Below are 25,713 nucleotides of genomic sequence, written 5' to 3'. Positions count from 1 at the left end.
GAACTCTCATATACTGTGTGAGGTAATGGTCCAATTTCATTATTTTTCACATAGCTGTCCAGTTACCCCAGCATCACTTGTTATAAAGATCTTTGGATGGTCTTGCTGCTCTTGTTGGAAATAAGTTCATCAGAGATGTATGGGTTTCTTTCTGAACTCTCAGTTCTATAGGTCTATCCTTGTTCGAGTATCACACTTTCTTGATTACGTTTAATTTATATAGTACCCCCCCCTTATTCACATTTTCATTTACCCATGGTCAGCTGCAGTCTAGAGCAGAAGATGGTCCTTCAAACATACCATCCGAAGATCAGTAGTAGCCTAATGTAACATCACAATGCCTACATCATTCATCTCACTTATTCTCATCACCTAGGCATTTTACCATCTCACATTATCATAAGAAGAAGTGTGACTACAGTACAATAAAGTATTTTGAGCGAGAGAGATACCACATTCACGTTGTTATATTATGGTAAATCATTATAATTACTCAATTTCATTATGCTTGAGTATTTTTATCTTTCGAGGGAGTTGGATTTTATCAAATGCTTCTTCTGCATCTATTAAGATAACCCGGTGATTTTTGTTTTTAATTTTATTGATGGGATCTATGAATTGATTTCCAGATGTCAAACCAGTTTTGCATTGCTTTGATATATCACATTTGATCATGGTATAGAATTCCTTTTATATGTCGCTGGATTTGTTTTTGTAACATTTTGCTAAGGACTTCTGCATCCACATATATAGACAATATCGGTGGTTTTTTGTGATGGGTTGGGAAGTCTTTTCTCCTCTCGTCTTTTTATGGAGTGTTTGTGAAGATTGCTATTCTTTAAATGCTTGTTAGAATTCAGTGATGAAGGCATCTGAGTTTGGATATTTCTTTGTAGTTACCTTTTGATTATTAATCTCTTCACTTATTTTAGACTTAGATTTCCTATTCCTTTTATCACTTTGAGAAGTTTTTGTCTTTCTCGAACTTTTTTCCATTTCAACTGAGGTACGGAATTTTTTGGCATACAGTTGTTCACAGTAATCAGTTATGGTCCTTCTTATTTAATAGAGTAAGTTGTAATTACTTCTCTTTCATTTCTGATTCTATTAATTTGTATTCTTTCTTTTTCTCTTGGACAGACTAGCTAAAGGGTTGTTGATTTTATTGACCTTTACCAAAAAAAAAGTCTTGATTTTTGATTTCATGTATTTTCTCTATTATTTTCTATCCTATATTTCATGTATTTTCTCTATTATTTTCTATCCTGTATTTCATGTATTTTCTCTATTATTTTCTATCCTGTATTTCATTAGTTACTGCTCAATCCTTACTGTTTCCTTCCTCCTAGTTGCTTAGGGTTAGTTTTTTCTTCTTTTTCCAGTGTCTTAAAGTGCAAAGTTAGTTTATCAATTTGAGATTTTTCTTACAGGCATTTACAGATAAAATTTCTCTTGCAGCACTGCTTAAGCTGCATCCCATAAGTTTGGGTAGGTTGAGCTTTTATTTTCACTTATCACAAATTATTTTCTGATATTTTTTGAGGTCTTCTTTGACTCACTGACTACTTAGGAGTTTTATTAATTTCTACATATTTGTAATTTTTCCAATGTTATTCCTGCTTTTTCTTTCTAATTTAACTCTACTGTGTTTGGAGAACATAATTTGTATGATTTTTATACTTTTTAAATTTATTGAGGATTGCTTTATGGCCTAGATTGTGGTCTATCCTGGAGACTTGTGTGTGAACTTGAAAAAAATGTATATTTTATTGTTTCATGGAGTGTTCTACAGAGTTCTGTTAAGTCTAGTTGGCTTATAGTGTTATTCACATGTTCTAATTCCTTGTTATCTTCTTCTAATTTTTCTATTATTGCAAGTAGGGTACTGAAGTCTCAACTATTATTGTCGAATTGTTTATTTCTCCTTTCATTTCTGTTAGGTTTACTTCATGTATTTTGATGCTCTGTTATTAGGTGCATATTTGTTTATTTTCCTGATGGATTGACCTTCTTATCATATAACACAAACTTTTTGGAGCACCTCAGTGGCACAGTTGAATAAACCTCTGACTCTTGGTTTCTGTTCAGGTCGTTGTGAACGCAGGGTCATGAGATTGAGCCCCAAATCAGGCTCTGGCTCAGTGTGGAGTCTGCTTGGGACTCTCTCTCCTTCTCCCTCTGCTACCACTCTCCTCCTCCCCGGCCATGTACATGCACAAGCTCTCTCTCTCTCTCCCTAAAATAAAATAAATAAATCTTTTTTAAAAAACTTCTTTATCTCTAGTAATATATTTTTGTTTTAAAGTGACTCATCTGATATCATTATAGCCACTTTGGCTTTTTTTGTCGCTGTTATTCATATAAAATATATATTCATATAAAATATCTTTTTTGCATCCTTTTATTTTTAATCTGTTTGTACCTTAGAATCTACAGTATCTTCTAGACAGCATATAGTAGGATCACTTTTTTTTTTTATCTAGTCTGGTGTTTTTTTTTTTAATTTTTTATTTTTTATAAACATATATTTTTATCCCCAGGGGTACAGGTCTGTGAATCACCAGGTTTACACACTTCACAGCACTCACCAAAGCACATACCCTCCCCAATGTCCATAATCCCACCCCCTTCTCCCAAACCCCCTCCCCCCGGCAACCCTCAGTTTGTTTTGTGAGATTAAGAGTCACTTATGGTTTGTCTCCCTCCCAATCCCATCTTGTTTCATTTATTCTTCTTCTACCCACTTAAGCCTCCATGTTGTATCACCACTTCCTCATATCAGGGAGATCATATGATAGTTGTCTTTCTCTGCTTGACTTATTTCGCTAAGCATGATACGCTCTAGTTCCATCCATGTTGTTGCAAATGGCAAGATTTCATTTCTTTTGATGGCTGCATAGTATTCCATTGTGTATATATACCACATCTTCTTGATCCATTCATCTGTTGATGGACATCTAGGTTCTTTCCATAGTTTGGCTATTGTGGACATTGCTGCTATAAACATTCGGGTGCATGTGCCCCTTTGGATCACTACATTTGTATCTTTAGGGTAAATACCCAGTAGTGCAATTGCTGGGTCATAGGGCAGTTCTATTTTCAACATTTTGAGGAACCTCCATGCTGTTTTCCAGAGTGGCTGCACCAGCTTGCATTCCCACCAACAGTGGAGGAGGGTTCCCCTTTCTCCGCATCCTCGCCAGCATCTGTCATTTCCTGACTTGTTGATTTTAGCCATTCTGACTGGTGTGAGGTGATATCTCATTGTGGTTTTGATTTGTATTTCCCTGATGCCGAATGATATGGAGCACTTTTTCATGTGTCTGTTCGCCATCTGGATGTCTTCTTTGCAGAAATGTCTGTTCATGTCCTCTGCCCATTTCTTGATTGGATTATTTGTTCTTTGGGTGTTGAGTTTGCTAAGTTCTTTATAGATTCTGGACACTAGTCCTTTATCTGATATGTCGTTTGCAAATATCTTCTCCCATTCTGTCAGTTGTCTTTTGATTTTGTTAACTGTTTCCTTTGCTGTGCAAAAGCTTTTGATCTTGATGAAATCCCAGTAGTTCATTTTTTCCCTTGCTTCCCTTGCCTTTTGCGTTGTTCCTAGGAAGATGTTGCTGCGGCAGAGGTCGAAGAGGTTGCTGCCCGTGTTCTCCTCAAGGATTTTGATGGATTCCTTTTGTACATTGAGGTCCTTCATCCATTTTGAGTCTATTTTTGTGTGTGGTGTGTAAGGGAATGGTCCAATTTCATTTTTCTGCATGTGGCTGTCCAATTTTCCCAGCACCATTTATTGAAAAGGCTGTCTTTTTTTCCATTGGACATTCTTTCCTGCTTTGTCGAAGATTAGTTGACCATAGATTTGAGGGTCTATTTCTGGGCTCTCTATTCTGTTCCATTGATCTATGTGTCTGTTTTTGTGCCAGTACCATGCTGTCTTGATGATGACAGCTTTGTAATAGAGCCTGAAGTCCGGAATTGTGATGCCACCAAACGTTGGCTTTCTTTTTCAATATCCCTTTGGCTATTCGAGGTCTTTTTTCTGGTTCCATATAAATTTTAGCATTATTTGTTCCATTTCTTTGAAAAAGATGGATGGTACTTTGATAGGAATTGCATTAAATGTGTAGATTGCTTTAGGTAGCATAGACATTTTCACAATATTTATTCTTCCAATCCAGGAGCATGGAACATTTTTCCATTTCTTTGTGTCTTCCTCAATTTCTTTCATGAGTACTTTATAGTTTTCTGAGTATAGATTCTGTGTCTCTTTGGTTAGGTTTATTCCTAGGTATCTTATGGTTTTGGGTGCAATTGTAAATGGGATTGACTCCTTAATTTCTCTTTCTTCTGTCTTGCTGTTGGTGTAGAGAAATGCAACTGATTTCTGTGCATTGATTTTATATCCTGACACTTTACTGAATTCCTGTATAAGTTTCTAGCAGTTTTGGAGTGGAGTCTTATGGGTTTTCCACATATAGTATCATATCATCTGCAAAGAGTGATAATTTGACTTCTTTGCCGATTTGGATGCCTTTAATTTCCTTTTGTTGTCTGATTGCTGAGGCTAGGACCTCTAGTACTATGTTGAATAGCACTGGTGATAATGGACATCCCTGCCGTGTTCCTGACCTTAGCGGAAAAGCTTTCAGTTTTTCTCCATTGAGAATGATATTTGCGGTGGGTTTTTCATAGATGGCTTTGATGATATTGAGGTATGTGCCCTCTATCCCTACACTTTGAAGAGTTTTGATCAGGAAGGGATGTTGTACTTTGTCAAATGCTTTTTCAGCATCTATTGAGAGTATCATATGGTTCTTGTTCTTTCTTTTATTGATGTGTTGTATCACATTGACTGATTTGCGGATGTTGAACCAACCTTGCAGCCCTGGAATAAATCCCACTTGGTCGTGGTGAATAATCTTTTTAATGTACTGTCGAATCCTATTGGCTAGTATTTTGTTGAGTATTTTCGCATCTGTGTTCATCAAGGATATTGGTCTATAGCTCTCTTTTTTGGTGGGATCCTTGTCTGGTTTTGGGATCAAGGTGATGCTGGCCTCATAAAATGAGTTTGGAAGTTTTACTTCCATTTCTATTTTTTGGAACAGTTTCAGGAGAATAGGAATTAGTTCTTCCTTAAATGTTTGGTAGAATTCCCCCAGGAAGCCGTCTGGCCCTGGGCATTTGTTTGTTTGGAGATTTTTAATGACTGTTTCAATCTCCTTACTGGTTCTGGGTCTGTTCAGGCTTTCTATTTCTTCCTGGTTCAGTTGTGGTAGTTTATATGTTTCTAGGAATGCATCCATTTCTTCCAGATTGTCAAATTTATTGGCGTAGAGTTGCTCATAGTATGTTCTTATAATAGTTTGTATTTCTTTGGTGTTAGTTGTGATCTCTCCTCTTTCATTCATGATTTTATTTATTTGGGTCCTTTCTCTTTTCTTTTTGATAAGTCGGGCCAGGGGTTTATCAATTTTATTAATTCTTTCAAAGAACCGGCTCCTAGTTTCGTTGATTTGTTCTATTGTTTTTTTGGTTTCTATTTCATTGATTTCTGCTCTGATCTTTATGATTTCTCTTCTCCTGCTGGGCTTAGGGTTTCTTTCTTGTTCTTTCTCCAGCTCCTTTAGGTGTAGGGTTAGGTTGTGTACCTGAGACCTTTCTTGTTTCTTGAGAAAGGCTTGTACCGCTATATATTTTCCTCTCAGGACTGCCTTTGTTGTGTCCCACAGATTTTGAACCGTTGTATTTTCATTATCATTTGTTTCCATGATTTTTTTCAATTCTTCTTTAATTTCCCGGTTGACCCATTCATTCTTTAGAAGGATACTGTTTAGTCTCCATGTATTTTTGTCTTGGTTATTTATTCCATTCACATTTAATATTATTATTTATAGTGTTAGATTTATGTCTGCCATTTTATTTAGTTGTGTTCTATATATTCTATATGTCTTGTGCTTTTATGCTATTTTTCTAGTATTGCTTTCTTTGGCATTAAGGAAATAACTTATATAGTATTATAATTTTTTATTTTTTAAAAGGTTTTATTTATTTATTTGACAGGCAGAGATCACAAGTGAGCAGAGAGGCAGGCAGAGAGAGAGGAGGAAGCAGGCTCCCTGCTGAGCAGAAAGCCCAAAGTGGGGCTCAATCCCAGGACCCAGGGATCATGACCTGAGCCAAAGGAAGAGGCTTTAACCCACTGAGCCACCCAGGTGCCCCAGTATTTTAATTTTTTAAAGAAATTTTCAGGGTTTTTTGAGTTGTTTTCTTAATGATTGCTCTAGGATTTACCATGTACATCATAATTTGTCCAAATCAACTTCCAACTTGTTACACTAGCTTAATTCTAGTAATATGTAGAAATGTTATTCCTACATAGGTCTATTCCTGTTTCTCTTTTTGCGGTACCATTGTTATACATATTATATCTAATAACATTGCAAAGAGCAATGCACTGTCATGATTCTACTTTGCCATCTGCAGTTATTTCTTTAGTCCAACAAATCTTTGTTCCTATTCACTGCCTTTGTGCTGTTGCTGGCAAATATATTACATGTTACTTTTCTATATGCTTTAAGTTAAACAGTGTATATCATATACATATTATTATATACAATTGTTTTTTTAAAACAAGAGGAGAAAATATGCATTTGTATTATCTTCTATAATTCCATAACTTACATTTACCCTTTGTTTTTGTCTTTGTTTTTTAATGTACATTAAAATTACCTCCTGGGTTCACTTGCTTTTGGCCTAAATAATTTTCTTTAAGGTAGTTATTATAGCAACAAATTTTCCCAGTTTCTGTTTATCTGGGAATGTCTTTATTTTGCTTTCATCTTTTATTTTATTTATTTTCTTTGACTAAGCTTTATGGCCAACATGGTGCTTGAATTCATGACCCTGAGGTCAAGAGTTGTGTGCTCTACCAACTGAGCCAGCCGGGTGCCCCTGTTTTGCTGGATATAGTTAAGATTCTTAGTTGATAACATTTTTCCTTTGAGCAATTTGAATAAGTTATCCTACTCTTTTCTAAACTTTATTGTGTCTGCTAATAATTCAGCTGTTAATTTTATTGGGACTCCCTTATAAGTAAGAGTCACTTTCTCTTGCTGCTTTAAAGACTTTTTTTTTGTCTTCGACTTTCAATATTTTTATCCAGTTTCTTTCTGAGTGACACCTCTACTCAGTGGAGGGGTGGGCAGCAGCCTTTTGTACCCTCAGCTTACCTTTCCTGGCATGAAACTACCACATCCCAGGCCAGCACAAGAGTGATCAGAGCCCCAGTATCTCTGTGTGCTGTACCCTAAGTAAAGTCTCTGTTTCATGAGTACCTGCTAAGCAGAAAGAAGCCCCAACCACCTCACCACACTCTCATGGGACTTAGCATCAGGTAGTAAGGGGCGGGATGAAAAACAGTGATGTCTACTCCTCCTGGGGGGGGGGACCTCTCTGAATATTGGGAGGAGAAAGGGAGTCTTGTGTTCTTGGTTGAAGCAGTGTGTAGTGGAATCTCTTCCTTGCCAGAGCTGGGATGAAGTGAGAGGGGGTATTCTTGGTTCAAATGTCACAGTTTCTTACATTTCTTACTGAAGTTTTAGAAATGTGTTCTCCCACTAGAATAATTGTGTCCTGAGTGGTGGGAATTTTATACTTCTCATTACAGTGTCATTTCACCTAGCACAGTGCCTGACACATACAAGGTAAAAAATCAGTATTTGTGGGTGTGTCAAAGACTAGGAACACTGTTCTATAAAAGACAGCTAAAATAACTGAAAATATTTATAAAAGAGAAAAAATAATCTCAAGAGCGTTCACCTGTCTTCAGATATTTGAAGGGTTGACTTATGAAAGAGGGATTTAACTTGTTTTCAGTGGCCTCTAATATCAGAATGAATAGAAGAAAGTGTCAAGAAAAGAGAATTTGCTTAATCTGAGAACTGGTTTACTGAATGACTTACTGCAAACATTAAACGAGTGGGTTTTTTTTGGGTAGTGACAATTTCCTGCTACTGTGGTCCAGTTACAAGATGAATGGTTGCTTGTGGAGGACATTGTAAATGGCATTTACACATCAAGTGTGTGACAGAATCTGATGATCTTTAAAAATTATTATCCAGGAGATTTTTATCATTATGTTTCAAAATTCCATGTATTATCAGTTGGGCATAATGTTCAAAATCAGAGAGCCCCAGTATCTCTGGATACAGAATCTAGATACAGAATCTTGCTCTCAGAAAAATATAAATACACAATCTGGGTTGTCAGATTTAACAAAGAAAAATATAGGCTACTTAGTTAAATTTGCATTTCAGATGAAACAAATAATGGTTTACTATGTTTATCCCCATGTAATATTTGGGATATGCTTTTACTTTTAAAAAAATCATGGTTTATTTGAAATTCAAATTTAACTGGTTACCCTGAATTTTATCTGGCAACACTATCTATAATGTCATGTACTAGATACTCCACTACTATCACTGATGATTAAATAAGGGGGGAGTGACTGAGCCACCCAAGCACCCCTCAGCTTACATTCTAAGGGAAAGGGACTTTCCTCATTAAAAGTAGTTTCTAGAGAGCCTGGGTGGCTCAGTTAGTTGAGCCACTGCCTTCAGTTCAGGTCATGATCCTGGAGTCCCAAGATTGAGTCCCCTTATCAGGCTCCCTGCTCAGCAGGGGGTCTGCTTCTCCCTCTGACCTTCCCCCTTCATGCTCTCTCTTTCTCATTCTCTCTCTCTCAAATAAATAAAATCTTTTTTTAAAGTGGTTTCTAATGTATCACCATCAATATGTTCACAGAAGACCATTCAGTCTACAGAGACTGAAGACATGATGCTTGTGGGTTAGAGATAGAACTGCAGCATCATACTCCGCTTTTGGCAGTACCTTGTTGAGCCATACCTAGAGGCACAGCTGCCCTTAAGAATAAGTAGATTAAAAAAAAAAAACTCAATACTAAACATTTGTAGTGTAAAGAGGCATATACACGAAGGCAAAAGTTGGTAACAGAAAACTTGAAGTAAGAAATGGATAGGCCACTCACTACCCGCTAGATTGCATGAGACAACTCATGTACAAAGGGTTAATAACCACAATGTATAAAGAGCAACCCCAAACAAATAAGAAAAAGTAAGCTAATACAAAAGTAGACAAAAGAAATGAACAGAGAGTTTGCATGAAAACAAGTACATATGGCTTTGTCATAATAAAAGATTTTCTAATTAAAGTTGTATCAACATGCCATTTATCAGCTTTCATACTGAAATAAATCCAAAGGCTAATGAGGCTGTGGCATAGAGAAGTAGGCACTCTCACATACTGATGATAGGAGTGCAAAATGGCACAATCTGTATGTTGTTCAATCTGCTAATATTGCCTAATATTCAAATGCATTCACTTCTAGGAATACATTTACAGATGGATTCTCACAGTGTGCAAAAGAAAATAAGTATGGATGTATGTACCTATTTACTAATTGCAGCATTGTTTGTGATCAAAAGCAGTGTAGGGGTGCCTGGGTGGCTCAGTGGGTTAAAGCGTCTGCCTTCAGCTTGGGTCATAATCCCAGGGTCCTGGGATCAAGCCCCGCATCCGGCTCTCTGCTCAGCGGGGAGGCTGCTTCCCTCTCTCTCTGCCTGCCTATCTGCCTACTTGTGATCTCTGTCTGTCAAATAAATAAAAATTTTTTAAAAAGGCAGTGTAAATGTCTACCGTTAGGGGTCTGGCTAAATGAACTGTGTTACCATCCATACAATGGGCTATGATATGGCTGCAAAAAAATAAACAAGGGAGCTCTGTATTTACTGATAAGACAAAATCCCCAAGATAAAGACTTAAATGAGAAAAAAAAGATGCAAAAAAGTATGTTAAACATGCTGCCATTTTTATTTAAAAAAAGAGCAAGAAAAAGAACAATTATTGATATTTGCATTCACCTAAAACACCACCACAGAGCTACACAGGAACCCTCACTTCTGTGAGAGTCAGTTTGAAAATTAAGAAAGGACAAAAAAGATATGAGAGGGAGGCTTTTTGATGAATACATACTTATACTTAATTTCTACATGATGCGACTGAGCATTTAAAAAAAAGTTCCAGAAAGAGTTCTGTGATTGTTGTTGTTGTTTTTTAAATAAGAAGTGCTGTTTACTACAACCCCATGGACCTATCTATCTAGAAATCGGGACACTATATTGGGCTAGATTATGGCAGAGCTGGTGGTATTTGTCAGGAAAGATTAGAACGCACCCTTTTAATCTAATAGGTCTTAATATCCAAAATATTAATGTAGTTGTCTGAAGTTATATGTTGTATGTGTGAAACTATGTACTTGTTCTAATTCTTTTGCTCTATGACATTATTATTTCCCCTTATGGGTCCCTGTTCACCTGATGTCATTGCCTTTCTTTTTCAATAACCATCATTCAAAAGTTTCTCTTGTTAGTTCTACTTCACCTCACCTTGCCTCTACCTGTCCCATCTCCCTGCCTTTTCTTTTCTTTCTTTCTTTTTTTTTTTTTTTTTTAGATTTTATTTTTAAGTACCCTCTCTGTCCAACTTGGGACTCGAAACCCAAGATCAAGGGTCACGTGTTCCATGGACTGGACTAAGCCAGCCAGGCACCCCTCCTGGTCTTTTCATTTACACATACCATCTCTACTAATCTATCACTTTCAGTGTGAATATGTACATACACTTGACAGCATGCATTCTATGTGGAATTTTGCATGCTTATTTTCTTGTTCTGTGAAGCATGGTTGGAGGTATTAGCCTACTTAAACTTCCATGTTTTCTTTTAATTTCTTAAAATTTCCATGTTTTCTTTTAATTTCTGTGGGATCAGTGTAGTAGCAAGTAGATATTGATAATATGGTTGCCAGAGGGGAGAGGTTTGGAAGGGATGAGCAAAATAGGTGAAGGGGAGTGGGTGATGCAGGCTTCCAGTTATGGAATGAGAAAGTCACAGGAATAAAAGGCACAGCATAGGGAATATAATCACTGGTATTGTAATAGCGTCATATGGTGACAGATGGGAGCTGCACTTGTGGTGAGGCTACTGTAATGTCTAAACTTGTCAAATCACTACATTGTACACCAGAAACTAATGTAACTGTGTGTGTCAACTATACTTCAATTAAACAAATATCAATCTTGACTACTGGGATTGCCTCAGGAAGTGGGTCCATTGGAGAGCAAGAGTGTTGAGAGAAATCAAAAAGGCTAACAGTATATGATGGACAGTAGATTGATGTTAGCTACTCTGTGGGGGTTTTGCTTGAGCCAAGGACAGTGTTCCTAAATCAGGCATGGTTTGAGCTGTGGAATTTCTTGCATTAGTGTGTAGGTAAGGTATATAATTTTTGAGGATAGGGAAAGAGCAGGTTCTATTTCTTTTTTTTTTTTAATACTTATTGTGTTCACTTACATTGATTCCTTTCTGAAAGGTCAAACCTTATTAACCTCATCTTTCTTTCATCTGTTGACTCAAGATAACAAAAAAAGGAAAATGAAATCCCCAGTGGTGGAGTGGGGAAGGGGGCTACTGACCTATCGTTTATTGTCATTACTCAGGATTCCTAGAGGTGGTATTAAATAGGCAATAAGAGGAAGGGTTTGGGGTTTTGTTCTGGGGTACATGTGAGTGTCCAATCAGCGTTGATGGAGCTAAGGGCGTAACTATATGCATGAAGGCATGGTACACCATATCACAGTGCAGATTAAGATGGTCTCAATTTCTTAATCAGGTGGAGAGGATCAAAAACTGAACAGGATGTACAAAAGATAGAAGGTAGGTGGGTGGAAGTCATCATCTGGGAGATCTGCCCATAAGGAGGGACGAGCATTAGTTACTTTCTTCCTCACAGCTCTTCATCCAATCACTGTGCCAGGTTTGCGGCTCAGAGAAAGCTCCTGACCAAGGCATTAAGCAGGTTAGTTGAGTGATGAAGAGTAATGACAGCAATAGGCAACATCTAGCATGTCCTTGCTAGATGAAGACATCCTGTGAAGTGCATAAAATGCTCTATCTTATTTAATCTTCCTAATGACCCTATGAGTCATGTTTGATTACTATTTTAATTTTCCAGTTTTGAAAATGGAAGTTAAAAGTAATTGAGTTATGTGTATAGTCTCAAAGCAAGTCAGTGATAATTAGGATATGAACCATGAAATAGGATTCTAGACCCCAAGCTCTTTTGTTTAAAAAAAGACTTATTTATTCATTTGAGAGAGAGCATGCGTGCGCACAAGCAGGAAAGGCAGGGAGAGGGAAAGAGGATTCTAAGCAGACTCCCTGCCGTGCGCAGAGCCTGACAGGGCTTAATCCCAGGATCCCAGGACCATGACCAGAGTCAAACACAAGGGCCGGAACTTAACCGACTATACCACCCAGGTGCCCCTAGACTTCATGCTCTTAAACTTTAAGGACCAAAGCCAAAATTGTGGACCTAGTCCTAGGATGGCAGTGACAAGGGAAAGCTTCAATCCAGAGGCAAACTAGCACCTAGATGTCTTTAGGCACAAAATCACGGGCATATCTGGAAGCCATGTAGTACTGCCAAACAATTTCGAGGCCCCTTGCTTGTGACTGGAATTCGATTTGAGATACGTACTGTACTTCTAAGTCCCACTGACTGTTGTGGTTGAAAATTACAGATAAATTGTCCCAGGCAGGAAGTGGGGCATAATAAAAATAGCAATAAAACTTAGCTTTGAGGAACAGAGGGAAGCAGAGGCAATATCAAGGAGTAAAAAGCACTGTTCTCCCAGCCTTCCGCAAGTCTTTTTTTTTTTTTCCCCCTCCATACAGGAAGGAGACCTGAAGTAGTGTGAAGTATGGGCGAAGGGAAGGGTTTGCTGCATTTTCTTTTGTCTGTAAGTTCTGACATTATCTTCCTTTGGATCTGGACAAGCCTGCTCCAAAGTGACGAGATTCTTCAGGCCATCATGGCACCTTATATAAGTGACTTAGAACTTGTCCAACTGGACACGTAAAGACTTAGGCTCAGCGTTCATTCTGAAAGCAAATACCACTCGGGGGCGCCTGACTGGCTCAGTGGGGGCCGGCAATGGCCAGCAATCCCCGTACTGATGGATGAAAGATGACTCCAAATTTTGCTGTGAAAGGGAGGAGAAAGCAAGCAGGTCAGCCCTCTGAGAGGAAGACCCTTTGCTCTTCTTTGCTCCCACTCTTATTGGTCCTTCAGGATAATCACAGATCCTTATCACTGTTTCTCAAGCACGGGATGTGTGACAAGGGGTCTTTCGGAAGCTAGGAGGATCTGTTTACTGGAAAGATACGATATGCTAATCTGAGAGTTCTACGAGTTCTGCGAGATCCCAGGGCAGCTGTTTGGGCTAAGAAAGCTTCGGAAAAGGCAACTCCTCATGGCATTCCGACGGCAGAGTGACCTCGCGCAGGCCTCGGCATCCCAAAGGACTGAGCCCTTCTCCGAAATCTTCCCTGCCCTCAGAGGCCTCTGTGTGACATTTTAGCAAGCCAGGTATTATGGATGATTTCATGCTCTACATGAACCCCAACAAGTGGGTAGAGCATATGACTCTTGATTTCAGCGTCATGAGTTCAAGTCCCGAGTTAGGCATAGAACTTACTGGAAAATAAAGTGAGTATCACACAGAAGTTGACAGGGAAGCACAGAACCCTCTATCTCCATGAAAGCACTCCCCTGAGGTAGATTTGTTGTCATCTAGCTCTCCCTAATCAGAAAGTGACTGAAAGGGCTTTCTCTTACTGTGACTCACTAAAGGTCGCAGACGTTTCAGGAAGAGATTGTGAATTATGTACTTGAACACTGATTGCTGTCCATCTAACTTCGAACCCTCTGTGCTTCATCTCTAAGCAATAGCACCTCTTTGTAGATACTGATTGACCTTCCCAGCACTGGTAAACAAGCAGGAGGCATGAGTCTGCACATTTTGCTTTTTCTATGTTTGGATAAGTAGTGCATGTAAAAATAAAAATTAATGTAGGACTCGAGTCATCATGTGCCTTTTTTAGGTTGAGTACACTAGCACAAAGGCAGGCTGAAATCAGCACCGTTCCAAGACCCACAGGAGTTGTGTGTTGTCACTTGTTCAGCAATCAGCTAATGGGCAGACCTTGCACAATAACTTGCTCACTAAGGACATTTGCACGTCTCACAGAACACCAGGTTCTGCAAGATGAGAGGCAAAAATTAGACAACCACTACAGCTAGGGACTTCAAGGCTCCTCCTTCCTTGACACTTTTCCAAGTCCTCTCACTTGCTCTTATTTGATAGTTGCCAGGAGAAGTGACACTATTGATAGGTAATTTGGTCGATTACCAAGGAAGAAACTGAGCCACCGTCTCACGCTTTTTGCAGAGCTCTCTTGATCGATTCAGAAATCATGCGCATTGTGGAGGTTATCAGTCAGCTGGATGTTCTTGGGAACAGGAAAAAAGAAGTCACACTGATGGATGAATCAGGAAAGATCTCCACAAAGATCACTCACTGCCTGTGGGCAGCCAAGAGAAACCACTGCATACAATGACCTAAAAATCTCTGTCATAGAAATTTGAAGGACCTTGTCAATTGTTTTTCAAAAAAAACCAAAAAAACAAAAAACAGAAAAAAACAACCACCCACTGCTTTATTAAAACACAAAAACTCCTGATGAAATTTTTCCTGAAATAATCCATTCCTTAAAGATAATATCCTGATCAGATTCCAGTGTCCACTTCCTAGAGTAGAGTGTAGAGTGGTAGAGTCCCTGTTTGGAATGCAGGTTTGTGTGAGTGATACTGGGGTTGTGAGTTGCATTTCTGAGTTTAGATTCAGACAGTCTATATTCAAATCCCAGCAAGCAATTAACTAGTTTGGTAGTGGCAGTGCTCTTATTGCTGTTTTCCCTGCCCATAATTTCCATTAACCATGAACTGAAGCCACTCCAAAGATCAGATAATGGTTTACCTTGCCAACAAAACTTCAAGACAAGTGCCTTTGCTTTTCCCCTTGGGTAACCCTCTAAACCCAACCACCCCCTTTACAGAAATTCTGGAGTTATTATTTGACCTTAGTCAAGGAACTTAAATTTTCATTTTGAAAAAGGTACTAACTAACCTATGTTTCAGTGTGAAAAGATGAAATCAAATGATACTATGTAAAGAACTTACCATAATTTCTGAACTTTATTCACCATTCAAAAAAATGGCAGCTCATTTACCACCTTTTAAAATTAACAGCACCCGTATTTTTAATAATAAAAATAACAATTCTATTTGTTTTTATTATTGGCTGTGCTTCGCTTGACTCAAAGGATTCTCTTCTTCCTGACTCTATATGTGACTTATATTATTTTCTTTTATAGTTTTTTTCTTTTATGCTTCCAATAATATTTTATACCACATAGGAGGCATCCATTATTAAAACTGAGCAATTAAGACTTACTGCATATACATTTTTTTAATGCTTCCTTCATATTAAGATTCACTATTTAGGGGTGCCTGGGTGACACAATCAGTTAAGCATATGACTCTTGATTTTGGCTCAGGTCATAATCTCATGGGTCGTGGGATCGAACCCTGTGTTGGGCTCCAAGCTCAGTGGGGAGTCTGCTTGAGTCTCTCCTTCTGCCCCTCCCCCCACTCACGTGCTTTCATGCTCTTTCTCGCTCTAAAATAATAAATAGATCTAAAATAAATAAATAAATAGATCTTTTTTTAAAAAAGAGTACTTTAAAAAAAATCACTGTTTGCTTAACTACTGCAAATATGTCTTTGTCCCTACTATGGGCCAAGCAGTATCATATTTAGACGAGGCTTGATTTGTTTAATGGCATTAAGATGGAAGGGATTGAAAGGGTTAAGACCAGGAAACTAGATGCCTCCCTTGGACTGGAGTAGATGCTGGTGAGGCAAATAGGAATAAAGAAGTCCAGTTCAATAAACAAAACATAATAATCAGGAGACTATAGTCAAGTAGTTAACTACCATAGTCAACACCAGAGAGTCCATCAGAGAACAATAAAACAGATGGGCCAACGACAGCAGTAAGCAACCTTGGATCAATAGAAAGTCAACAACTAAGGCAGGGATGTCTGCTACATGACCACGTAACAGAGACCATGTCTGGTTATACCATCTCAGTCACCAACTTAGAACACACTATCAAGAGCTAGTTCCTGACATTGAGCGCACAGAATAGTAGAGCAGGGATCCATTCTGAAGCTAGATGAGTCTGGTTAAAGCACCAGGTCTGTCACTTATTTGTTAGATGACATTAGACACACTATGTAATCTCTCTGAGCTTTAATTTCCCCATCTCTAAAATAGAAGTACATACATAAATAAGGCTTTAATATTGTGCTGAGGATTAAAGGAGCTAGGCTCTATCTGGCATTTAAATGGGACTTCTCCCCTATTATTGTTTACTAAAGTTGGGAATAGGTAGTAGGAACTCCAATTTTAAGCTATGGTTTTGAAGGTCTTTAGTCCGTGGGAAGGAAACTGGCAAAGGCAAAACAGAGCTTCAGTCCTAGAATTGCAGTCCTAGGCTGGTTACAAGACAGGAAGCTACTCTGGTGCAGGAAAAAAAATATATAAGAATCAAGTACAAGAACTAAAGATGGCCACTTTGTCATAAAAACAACTTAGAAATCCAGTCATTAGAACTAGAGCATAAGAAAAGGGTAGCATTATGAGCAGGAGTACAGTAATACTGGGTGCCTGGGTGGCTCAGTGGGTTAAAGCCTCTGCCTTCAGCTCACGTCATGATCTCAGGGGCCTGGGATCGAGCCCCACATTGGGCTCTGCTCAGCAGGGAGCCTGCTTCCCTTCCCCTCTCTCTCTCTCTGCCTACTTGTGATCTCTGTCTGTCAAATAAATAAATAAAAGTAAAGTAATACTGAGTTTGGTGGCCTACTTAGAACTCTTAAAATCCCTCTTTATTTAAAGGATTATAATCTGTTCAAGAAATGGAACCGAGTTTGCAGGTGTGTGTGTGTGTGTGTGTGTGTGTGTGTGTGGTGAGTGGGATGTGCCTTTAGATAGGGAATTATAGGAATTCAGGAACAGGGAACTAGGGAGGACCAAACATTGATATATAGGATCCTGGCCTTACACCCTGGGTCAGTGCTCTCCAGTAGAACTTTTAGCAATTGTCTCCTGCTGAAAAGCAGGAAAACTTTTAGGAGACATCGTCTCTATCTGGAATGTCCAGTATGGTAGCCACTAAACCGCATGTGGTTATTGAGTACTTAAAATGTAGCTATTACAACTGGGGACTTATTTTTACTTATATTTAATTTATCTTACGCAGGGTTTATTGAGCTGCTTAGACGTGTAAATTCGTGTTTTTTCATCAAATTTGAAATAGTTTTGGCCATTCTTCAGATATTCTTTTTTTTTTTTTTTTAGATTTTATTTATTTATTTGACAGACAGAGATCACAAGTAGGCAGAGAGGCAGGCAGAGAGAGAGGAGGAAGCAGGATCCCTGCTGAGCAGAGAGCCCGATGCGGGGCTCGATCCCAGGACCCTGAGATCATGGCCTGAGCTGAAGGCAGAGGCTTTAACCCACCGAGCCACCCAGGCGCCCCCATTTTTCAGATATTCTTTTGCCCATTTCTTTCTCTCTTCTCCCTCTCAATCTCCCACTGTGTGTATCTTAGTATGCTTGATGTTGTCCCACAGGTCTCTGAGGCTCAATTAATTGTTCTTTATTTTTTTCTTTTTTAGTGTAAACGTACTCTATTTTCAGTTTCACAGAGTCTGTCTTCTGATTGCTTAAATCTGCTATTGAGCCTGTCTAGTGAGTTTTTCACTTCGGTTACTATACTTATCAACTTCAAAATTTCTACTTCGCTCTTCATTTTAATAATTTGTCTTCACTGAGATTCTCTACTGGGTAGGACATCATTTTCATACTTTAGCGGTTTAGACATGATTTCCTTTAGTTCTCTGGCCATGTTTGACTTAACTTCTGTCTAGCAAGTCCAATATTTGGGCTTCCTATATGCAATCTACTGATTTTATTTCCTGTGCATGGGCAATCCTTTATTGTTTTTCTACATGTCTTAAATTTTTCTGTTAAAAATTGGATACTTTAAATAATGTGGCAACTCTCAGTTAGATTCTTCCTCTTCTCCAGGGTTCATTGTTGCTGCTATTTTTCATTATTTGTTTATCCTGGGAAGTGTTTTTTGGTTTGTTTTATTTTTTTTTTTTTTAACTTTCCAGTGGGTATTTTTGAACTAACCTTGTAAAGTCTATATTCTTTGTTATGTGTGGCCACTGAAGACTGGTTAGCTTAGTGACCAGATAATAATCATTTATTTCAAAATAAATTCATTTAAACTTAAATCAAAATCACTTTTGACTACCCTATTGAGCAATGCAGCTCTAGGTTCTTAAAACTGTATGTTTGGACAGTTCATTATGAAAAGCTGACTAATAGTTTTTCAGTATACGATATACGTCAACTTGGCATTAATGAAAAGCTAGCTTTCAGGGTAAGCCAGTGAAAGAGAAGTCTTTCCTAAAGAAGTAGAATTTGATTTGGCCTTGAGAGTTTTTTTCAAGGTTTGTAATGAGGAAAAGGAGTAGAGCTTTTCTGTGGTCAGACAAATGGCATGAGAGAAACCACAACGAAAGGCATGTTGTTCCAGAGACCATGCTTACATTAATGTATCTAACAATGAGTTTAAAAAGATGATTGATCAGTGACAACTTTGAAAATTTAGGTTGAACATAGATAATGGAGAGCCTCAAATGACCACAGTGAGATATTTAAAAGTTGTTCAGAGTGGACAGCAATTGGAATTAAAAAAAAAAAAAGTTTAGTATCTTTCATATTTTGGTTAGAGAAGTAAGTACATGTTGATTTTTTACAGATTTTCCAGTCACAGAGAATACTATTTCTCTATGACATTTTTCTGTTATAAAAACAATACATGTACCAGTAAAATATTGACTATTAACTATACTGGAATAAAATTTAAAACTTAATAAGAATGTTTTAAAAATGTATATTTTAGAACATTTGGAAAACATAGGAAAGTATGAAGAAGAAAACAAAAATTGCACATAATTCCAGACTAATGTCAGTTTTCCAATAAGACATTAACATAATTAAAGGCGTTTTGGGTACATTGATCTGGTTATGTTGTGTTGTGCAACATAGATTGAAGGGGGTAGAAGTTGTCTAGGTGTCTTCCAAAGAAGAGAGTTTGGTGAAACTTAAAACATCTTGGAGCATTATGTCTAAGAAGTCTAGATTAATAGTTGCCACTTTGGGCCCATGTATAGGTAGACAAATTATAAAGGGGTAAGAGTGTTCATCTAAATAGTCTGCCCAAATCAAAATTCTTTCTTGCATATCTCTTCTGTCCTGTGCATTCAAAACAGAAACAAAATCCTGTATTTGACAGTATATATTCAAAGTAAAAGTGTATATACATTTTTCCCAACAACTGCACTGCAGGAATTTATCTTAAAGATATTCTTCAAGGGACGCCTGGGTGGCTCAGTTGGTTAAGTGACTGCCTTCAGCTCAGGTCATGATCCCAGCATCCTGGGATCGAGTCCCGCATCGGGCTCCTTGCTTGGCAGGGAGCCTGCTTCTCCCTCTGCCTCTGCCTGCCACTCTGTCTGTCTGTGCTTGCTCTTGCTTCTCTCTCTATGACAAATAAATAAAATCGTTAAAATATATATATATATTCTTCAATAATTACTCAAACGTTTATTAAACATTGTTTAATAGCAGAGAAATTAGAAATATTAACAGCCATCAGAAAAGGAGTTCTTTAATTTAAATTCAATTTAGTTAACATACAGTGCATTATTAGTTTCAGGGGTAGAATTTAGTGATTCATCAGTTGCATGTCACACCCTGTCCTCTTTCCATCCAGTGTCGTCCTTGATGCCATCCGCCAGTTACCCCATGCTCCCACGGCCTCCCCTTCAGCAATCCTCAGTTTGTTTCCTAGAGTTAAGAGTCTTTTATGGTTTGCCTCCCTCTCTGTTTTTATCTTACATTATTTTTCCTTCCTTTCCCCTATGTTCATCTGTTTTGTTTCTTAAATTCCACATAAGAGTGCAATCATACAGTATTTGTCTTTGGACTGACTCATTTCACTTAGCATAATACCCTCTAGTTCCATCCATGTTGTTGCAAATGGCAAGATTTCATTCTTTTTGATGGCCGAGTAATATTCCAGTGTGTGTGTGTGTGTGTGTGTGTACACATGTATACCACTTCTTTATCCTTTTATCGGTTGATGGACACTGGGTCTCTTTCCATATTTTGGCAGTTGTGGACATTGTTGCTATAAACATTGGGGGGTATGTACCTGTTTGAATCACTATGTTTGTATCCTTTGGATAAATACCTAGTAGTGCAATTGCTGGGTTATAGGGTAAGAAAAGGAGTTACTGAATGAATACAACGGAATAATATAAAGCTGTTAAAAAAGAATGTAGTCACTCTTTATGTACTGATATGGGATGTTTCAGAGCAGCATGATTAACGTGATTTGATTCATTTATCCAGTAAACATTTACTGACCTTGGCCTTGTGTTAGGAACTGAAAATCTAACTGAGACAGTAACAGTCATGGCCACTGACCCCATGAAATTTACACTATACAAGGCGCATGGAACATTTATATAAAGTATTGTTGGGGTGCCTGGGTGGTTCAGTCCATTAAGCATCCAACTCTTGATTTCAGCTCACGTCATGATCTCAGGGCTGTGGGATTGAGCCCTGCACTGGGCTTCCTGCTCGGCAGGGAGCCTGCTTCTCCCTCTGCCCCTCCCCGCTCATGCTCACACATGCTCTCTCTCTCTCTCTCTCGGTCAAATAAATCTTTAAAAAAAATACGGATGCCATTTTCTAATATCACAGATAAACCTAAGGGCCCATCCTAATGTCATGTTGTTTATGGGCTCAGAATATGTTGCTCTAGGCATTTCAAGGGAACTTGGAAAAGTTGCTCCTTATGATTTGTTATATTAGATTAGGATACCTGGCAGTGCAATCCACCCAAAGCATGCACTTTTTTTAAAAGATTTTATTTATTTATTTGACAGACAGAGATCTCAAGTAGGCAGAGAGCAGGCAGAGAGAGAGGGGGAAGCAGGCTCACCCCTGAGCAGGGAACCCGATGTGGGGCTCGATCCCAGGACCCTGGGATCATGACCTTAGCCGAAGGCAGAGGCTTTAACCCACTGAGCCACCCAGGTGCCCCCAAAGCATGCACTTTTTGATGAAGCTGAGTGGTTCCTCTTTGAATTCTTGGCTTGTATTTGGGCTGGGGTCAGGGATATAATCAAACCTTTTTTTTCCCCAAAAAAACCTCTGAACTCCCTAAGGAAACATATGTGAATTTGGAAAACGAGTTTCAGTGATTTTTATTTTGCTTTGTGTTTTCCCCAAAGGGTGAGAGGATGACGGAGGATTTTGGAGACAGAATTTCATACTTTAATTATCATGTTTCCACATGGAAAGGAATCCTTGGGGATGATTTTTTGCTTCATTCTCGGTCTGGTCCAGTTTGCAGTTGTTCCTATATAGTGGCTGGTTCACAAGACAGGGAGTTAGGCTGATTTGCAAGGATCCTCGGCATGGCTTTGCAAACATGTTTAGTGAATTTGATCACTTGGTTTGGGAGGTAATACCAGAGATCTTGAACTGTCTCTTTGGGTTAGGGTATAGCCTCGTTGGTGAGAAACCAGCTAAGGTGTAAAGGAATCCATTGTTTCTCCAAGAGACTTCAGGTTGCTGAGCCACTTCTTTCTGCATTCCTCTTCTCCCAGATCTTCCTAGTCCATTGTTAAAAGTCACATTATGCTAGCAGTTGGGTCCATTGCTAGAGCCAGGTTATTTATCAGCAGAGGACTGGGGAAGAGTAGTAAAGAGAACAATGGTGGAAAGGGGTAACACCAATGAAATCAAGAAAGCCATTATCTGGTAACAGCTCGGCTGTTTCTATACATTTGGGACCTTTGCTAGTTCAGGCTATACCACCTTAGAAATCATATGTGGGGATCACACTTCAAAATAAATTTCCTCGATTTACTTATAAACAATGGTGTGCTAGTAAATGTTTAGCGACTGGCTGGAGGGGGGTGCAGTGAGGGAGGCTGATGAGAGCATTCGCTGTTTTCTATGGTAGAAACACTGCCTGCCATGGCTGCGTTTAAGCGAGCAACATAACATCCCTGAACGGAGAGTTCGGAAAAGAGGTCCACAATCAGATTTGGAGATCCCTGTTGATTCTACTAAAACATGGTGGTGGGTGGCCCTGAAACTGGCATTTAGTTCCGAATAATCCCTCTCTCAGGCTCTGCTTCTACGCAACCCAATATCATCATGTCCCCAACACTGCCTTCATCATTGACGTCACTGCTAAAACTAATTTGCAGTATTTATTAAGCTCTTCCTGTGAACCAAACACTGTGCTCAATGTGCTATTTGTATTTGCATCATCTCATGTAATCCTCTCAGCAATCTATGGTCGATGGACTAGTATCACTTTATACGTGAGAGGACTAAGGCTTAGAGAAACGAATTCATTTGTCTAGCATCCCAGTTTGTAGTTGGTCTACTTGGGATTCAGGAGGACAGTTCTGTCTGGTTTCAATGCCCCTGGGTTCTGTGAGGCGTTCACGAGGCTTGCGGGCCTGCATTTTCTAGGTTACTGCTTCAATTTTTGCCTTTCCTTAATCCTTTTGCAGACACAGAATCAGCACTGGGGCCTGTAAGTTGTCTCATTAGCTATCCATCTGAGCTTTCCAAGTTTTCTCTTCACACACAATATGTTAGTCCTGCCCACATGCCTTGACCTGCCTGACTGTCCTGGCTCTCTCTCCATTAGAGAAGGCAAATACAATTAGACTTTTCATCACACAATTGCCATCTGCTCACAAATGCCTTTTTAGCTGTTTGGGATCCAAGGGCACTTTGCAAAGCAGCATTCAGCTACCAGGGAGATGTCTGAGCACCAGGATGCTCTGTACTAATGCCATGTTGTCTGCATATGCAAATTAGGAAGGCTGGAGTCTATCATGCCCTCATTAGGTGGCCATGAGAGGCATTTCCTGCTTTATTGTCCAGAAGAAAAACAACTGTATATAGAAACTGCTGTTCTCTTTAGTTCCTTAACAACCCTTTTGTTTTTTCTCCCTCCATTGCCCTCAGATCTATTTTAAGCTTATACAAAAAAAAACTCTTAATTTTCTGACGAAGAGCTCAGCATTTCATCAAGAATGATCTTGTCGCTGGTGCTTTATCAAAGGGTGGCTGGTTTGACCTTCAAGCATGAGTGAAAATCATTTAATTTAAGAACATGTCAATAAGCAATACACCCAGGCCTTGTACATTTAATAGCATCTATCAAACATTTTCCCTTAAGAATTTGCTGACCTTCCTGTAAGAAGGTGTTCTCTGAAACACACAGGTTCTATTCACCGCATTGATCAAGAAGATTGACGTCTACTCATTTCACTACCTGATGAATTAGGTCAACAATTAGTACAAGCAGCAGTGAAGTTTCTAGGTCCACCCTTTTGCGTGGTGTTAAGCAGTGTTTCAAGTCGCCTTTTAAATCCCAGAATATTCTATCTACATGCCTTCCTTTAGCATCACCAAGGAGAAAAGTAAAATGTTTGTGATACAGTCTTGATGTGATTTTAGTATCAAGATCAGTAAATAACTAGATCAGTTAGTTAGACAATATTAAACATTTCACAATAAAATGTTTTAGTGAGTTAGTCATTAAATTATTTTGTACTTGTCCTAATATGAAAAATATCATGGGGATTTTACAACTTGCCATTCTTAATAAGATAGATCATGTGAGAATGGCTTTTCTTTAAAATCTAGTCTTGGGGTGCCTGTGTGGCTCAGTGGGTTAAAGCCTCTGCCTTTGGCTCAGGTCATGATTTCAGGGTCCTGGGATCGAGCCCCGCATGGGGCTCTCTGCTCAGCGGGGAGCCTGCTTCCTCCTCTCTCTCTGCCTACTTGTGATCTTTGTCTGTCAAATAAATAAATAAAATCTTTACAAAAAAATCTAGTCTTTTCTGGTTCAGACTGATTTTGAACCTTTGTTGGAGAGAATTTTTAACTCCTGAAGAAAACGGGCTCTCCTTTTTCTGAGGGAATGAAATGAAATCCAAATGCTGACATGAATTTAAAACTCAAACTATAAAAACTTCCTGAATATCAAATGAACTATTACTATATGTAATGATGAAATTCATACAAATAAAATTCTATAGGTATATAAAATTGAAAAAGAAATCCGCCCCAAATGGAAGAATGAAATCAACCCATGTTTGAGGTTTTTGGATGAACAGTTTGACAAATTTTGATGCGAGTCATGGTGCTGTCTGAAAGGTATATTAATCTCAACAAAAAAGTCCAATGAAGAAAAGTAACATCTATAATTTCTGAATCTTATAAGTAACATCAACAAAGACTGCATTGGCTCCACACCTAGTTTATTGACAAAATTGCCCACAATTTAGGGAATAAGCATCACGAGACTTCAGGAGTAGTACACTTTTCAAATATTTCAATCCTTTAAAAACATGCTAAAGCTGTACAACTCTCTGATCTCTGTCACTGAGATAAAACTTGCAGATGTACCGGAAGACTGAACAGATGGTGTGCTGAAGGAGTTTGAATATTGAAGGGCCTTCCAGAATAAAAAACCATTTTTATGAGTCCACTATGAATTAGCTGAAAGGGCAATTAATTTTCATTTATCTCAAATTCTATGTAAATATAGTGATTTTCTATTTAAATGTCATTTTGCCAGAGGTTTCTCCAAAACAAATGAAGAGTGATGTCAATGTTCATACTCAGATTAAATTCTGAACATGAAGTGACATCGAATCCTCTATTCAAAGTAGTCTTTCAAATGTTTTCACCATCCTATTATGCTGCTTTGAAAGACTATTCATGTAACCTCCTTCTGAGTGGGGACTTCTACACCCCTTTATTTCCCAACCACATAGAAATTTGTCTTTCTTAAAAATGTCTTGAAAAAAACAGGGAAAATATTAGAGCAGGCAGCCTTTTTCCTTAGAAATGATGGGAGCCAACTGCTGTGTTTCCACCATAACACAAAATCACGAGTTCTTATGTCTGAGAGCATGCAAACTCTCATGAGGGCTTTGATTTTGAAGGCTAACTTCATGTAGTCCACAATATCGACTCCTGAAACACATCGGAATCACCTCCTATAGGTCTTTAAAATACAGATTCCTGCATTCCACTCCTAGGGGATTCTTTTTCATTAGGGCTAGAGATTTTCATATTTAAAAACCACTACAGGGTCACCTGGGTGGCTCATTTTAAGCGTCTGTCTCTTGATTTCAGCTCAGGTCATGATCTCAGGACTGTGAGAGCGAGTCCCGTGTTGGCCTCCGCGCTGGCTGTGGAAACTGCTCAGGATTCTCTCTCTCCTCTCTCTTCCCCCACCACCTTCCTCTCCCCAATAAAATAAATAAAAGTAAATCACTACATTTGAAAAACACTAACATGGTGTTTATAATACACCTAGCGGTGGAATTTTCACCACATAACTATTTGTTCTTTTTTTCTCCTATTGTCGCTTCCTCATTTAGGACTCAGCTTAAATGCAGCTTCCTCTATGGAAACTTCCATGAGTCCTGCTCCCGGACACAAAGCTGTGATGTCTAGCATGATGGAATAG

The sequence above is a fragment of the Mustela putorius genome, unplaced genomic scaffold (genome assembly GCF_011764305.1).
Source record: "Mustela putorius furo isolate JIRA1106 unplaced genomic scaffold, ASM1176430v1.1 tig00003901_pilon_pilon_pilon, whole genome shotgun sequence".
Lineage (NCBI taxonomy): Eukaryota > Metazoa > Chordata > Mammalia > Carnivora > Mustelidae > Mustela > Mustela putorius.
This window is presented reverse-complemented; position numbering follows the sequence as displayed.